Source organism: Trichosurus vulpecula, chromosome 7 (assembly GCF_011100635.1).
Source record: "Trichosurus vulpecula isolate mTriVul1 chromosome 7, mTriVul1.pri, whole genome shotgun sequence".
NCBI lineage: Eukaryota > Metazoa > Chordata > Mammalia > Diprotodontia > Phalangeridae > Trichosurus > Trichosurus vulpecula.
In genome coordinates, this window is record NC_050579.1 from 28,217,847 (window position 1) to 28,221,848 (window position 4,002).

The 4,002-nt window shown below is 37.5% G+C and overlaps 1 pseudogene; it reads right to left on the bottom strand.

Annotated features, from left to right (window-relative positions):
* Positions 1-1,958: 1,958 nt before the first annotated feature.
* On the bottom strand, positions 1,959-2,437 carry LOC118858747 (annotated as a pseudogene).
* Between the last annotated feature and the right edge of the window lie 1,565 nt (positions 2,438-4,002).

Genomic DNA, 4,002 nt, shown 5'->3' on the forward strand with positions numbered 1-4,002 from the left:
TAACTCTCAGAACTTCAGGATGGGATCTGAAATTGAAAAAAAAAACCCTCCCCAGTTTCTGAGCCACCAAATGAAGTGTTTGACTGATAAAAGGCTTCAGAGCAGAGAACAGAAGCAATTGTTGTAGGTTCCCTCTGCTACCGAGTCTCCGATAGGCCGAGTGCCCTGCTAGGATACATTCCATTCCAATCTACTTTAAATCTGGTAAGGGAAATAAAAGCAATTTCTGAGAAAGCATAAAATGTCACGGTGCTTATTGGGTCGAGATGCATGGTTCTCGTCTCACAAACAACTCCAAAGCCATGGGAGTTGTTCCCAGCTCACGTCTTTTCCTCTAGCAGTCAGCCTGGCTCACAGATGAAAAGGTCATCAAGGATGTTAGGGTAGCCAAACCCCCAAAGGGCACGTTGGCTCTGCACATTAGTCAACAACAACCCTAATGAGCATTTATATTGTACCTTAAAATTGCAAAGTGCTTTACATGTTATCTCATTTGGTATAACAACCCTGTTAGGAAGAAGCTATTATATCCCCATTTTACAGATGAAGACACTAAGGCTGGAAACGTAAGGGATTTGTCTTAGTTTATGCATCTGTAAAATGAAAGGGCTGGACTAGTTGACCTCTAAGGTCCCTTACAGATATAAATTTATAACACTATGACCTTCCAATGGGCCAACAAATAGCATATTAGTGCATTCAGTGTGCTTGTAAGTTCTTCATCCCACCCCAAGAAATAAACAGAACCAGGCTCATCTAAAACCTGCTGCACTTGATTTCTTAAAATTCAGCTCGTTTGACTCCTGCCAAGATGGCAGATGAATGGCTATGACTCAGCCCAGTTCTCCTTCATCACCTCCAAGCCATGACAAATACACCAAGGAAAAAAAAGAACCACAACAACAAGAAGACAGGAAAGGAAAGAGCTCTTTCCTCACATGAAAAACATCAGAGGAAAAACTAATAGAAAGATTGAAGAAGTGAGAAAACAAAAGAGATCTGAGGTCACTGGGAAAAAAATACAGAATAAAAGAAGGCACAAACTCTCCAAAGGAAAAAAAAAACACTCAAAACCAACCAAAATACTAGAAAGCAAAAATGGACAGATCACAGCAGTTTGGAATCCCAATAAGAGATACAAGGGAAACGGTACAAGGGAAAAGGTGGCATCTATAATACTGGCAAAAAGTTTGGCAAAGGAAGACTTCAAGATGTATGTGAAAATTGAAAATGTAGAAAAGGTAGTAGAAAATCTGAACTATATGGTGGACTTTTTGAGGAGCCCCTCTGCTCCTCAATGGAAAATGCAGAGAAGGAATAATGATAGAATAAAATGTAAAGTGTCAAAACTGGATAACATACACTTGGGCATGCATGCATGAATGAGCATTATGTTCTTTTTTTTTTTAGCTTTACATGATTTCAGTTCATTTAGTTTGGATGTAATCTTTTCCAAAGTTAACTCTACTTCAGTTTGCAGACAAAATGAAAACGTAGAAAGGTCCACTTCATGTTGTTGGTATGTCTGTGGACATCTCTCCCCTTATTCAACTCAGATGTAGCTAGAAAATAGAATTTAGATTCCAGTTTCACAAGGAGTTAACTGCAGGAAAATCCATCTGAAGAGTCTTATGCTGAACAGTAACCTAAGACCAGGCAATGATCTCTACAATGATCTCGAGGTACAACTGTAGCAAGTTACTGTAATTTCAGCTTAAAAAACATTAGACCAAGAGGAATTCTCTCAAATTGGTTTAAATACGTTTTATTTTAGATAACCTACATGCCATGTTTTTAAAAATAACACCTCAACTCCAAATAAATACAGGTCAAAAATAAATGAATAAAACTGTAGATGACATCAGTCCAGGTTTGTTCAAGTCCAGGTGTTATGTAGATGACAAAAAGTGGCAGCTCACTTGTGATGACAGGTGATCCAAAGTAATCAGCTGAATTCGTTAACATTTCTCTATTCCTGAATCATTGTTAAAGAAAATCATAAGTGGGAGTCCTCATGGAAGTCCAAGAGAGCCAATATGCCATCTAGATTCATGTTTTCACCTATGAAGAATGGCTAGTTTGTTTTTCTTTTAATTATCAAGGATATGTTTGATTTGTTTTGCAGCTCCCATCATAAAAGGTTTTACTGTCTTCCGTTCTTCAGGTCTGCTTTTGGTTGATTTCATGTAGTCTTTGACATACTTTTCATAGGATTCTTCTGTAAAGCTAGTTTATTTCAGATGATGACTCATTACTACTTCAAGTCCAGTGATTACAGCGGCATCTGTTTCTTTACCCTCAGGACCTTCAGAAGAGTGAATCATCAATGGTACCTCTGTCCTACTGACCATCTTCTCTACCTCTAGCACAGCCCTTTTGTGATCTCTTGAATCTTGTAGATGTCATCATGGCTGATAAGGTGCTTATAGGTGATCATGGTGGTGGAAGGAGGGGGGTGGTGGTGGGAACCCAGAGTTCAGTGTGAGTGTGATGCAGTCAGAGCAGCACTTGGTGGGGGAAAAGGGCTGTGGGCAGAAAAGCATGACCATTATGTCATAGATTCTTGGGAAACAAAAACAAAAGAGAGACAGTCTGTTCTCAAGGAGCTTATATTCTAATAGAAGAGAACAACATATTAAAGGAAGTGGTGGCTAGAAAAAGGCATCTTGGTCTGAGGAGTCACAGGAATAGTAAGTGGAAGGAGTCACAAAGTAATTCGTTTTGCAGAAGCATTTGTATTACTGATTTGATTGCATTTTCAGAGCTCTACAAAGTAAAGCAACAGAACTGGATGACAGAATTTAGCAAGACAAGGTGAGAATTATTGGTCTCCCAGAAAAAGAAATGTGAAGAAACAAAGACTTCAAATATCACATTGCAGAAAATCATTTGAGAACAATTTCCCAGAAGTATTGGAAACAGAGGGCAGAATGCCAGTTGATAAAATACCTACTGGATGCCACAGAGAGGAATCTTAAGTTTAACCTACCCAGAAATGTAGTTGCCAAATTCTAGCACTTCAATGTCAAAGGGAGAATTTTGTAAGTTAGCTAGGAGGAGGCAATTTATAGATCAATAATGATGAATTTGATTGGCATGAACTTATTCAATGAAGACAAGAAATAATGGAGAGCTGAAAATACAAGCTCAAAAACGAAAGAAAATGACCTGCACTTCAAAATTACCTTTCCTGCAAAACTGAGCAATACTTCATCATGAAAAAAGACAATTCTTCAATTAGATCGGAAAAGGTAACTCTTTCCTGCTGAGATATACAGTTCTGAGAGGGGGTTTTAATATTAAAATTTACCAAGTTGTTAAAACTTTAAAAGAGGTTATTTATAATTGAATGAAAGACAGAAATCAAGGATGACTCAGTGGTAACATGCTGTCATGAAGTGATAAATCTATCATAGTTTTTATGGAACATCTAGAAGAAAGGATGCTGAAAACACAAAGACAAGAAATGTGAGGGAAGAATATTTTGAAAAGGGAGCAGATAAAATTCAGTCATCTGGAAGACTGAAAGAAAATTTGGGGGATAAGTGAAATATACCTGGGGAATGGGACACAAATGAAAGCTGATTAAACAAAAAGGAGGGTAAGGGAAAGAGATGAGTCTCACATGTGGCTCACAGTGGGTGTGTGGCCATAGACAAACCATTTAACCTCTTCCTACTCTCAAGCAACATGCTGACATTCATTGGTGGAGGAAAATTCCACACAAAGATAATGAAATCATAAATCACTAAGGGAATTTTTGAAAAATAGCAAACAGACACCATTAAAAGTGAAAATTAGGGAAATCATTTATGATTAAAAGCACCTTAAATAATGAAGCGATGGCAATAGTATGTGTACCAAATGATTTAGTAACCAAGTTCTTAAAGAAAAAGCTAATTAAAATTAAATTTTAAAAAAGACATGGACAATAAAAAGCTAATCCTAGATGACTTTAACTTTCCTCAGTCCCATCTTGACAAATTCAACAGGAAGATGAAC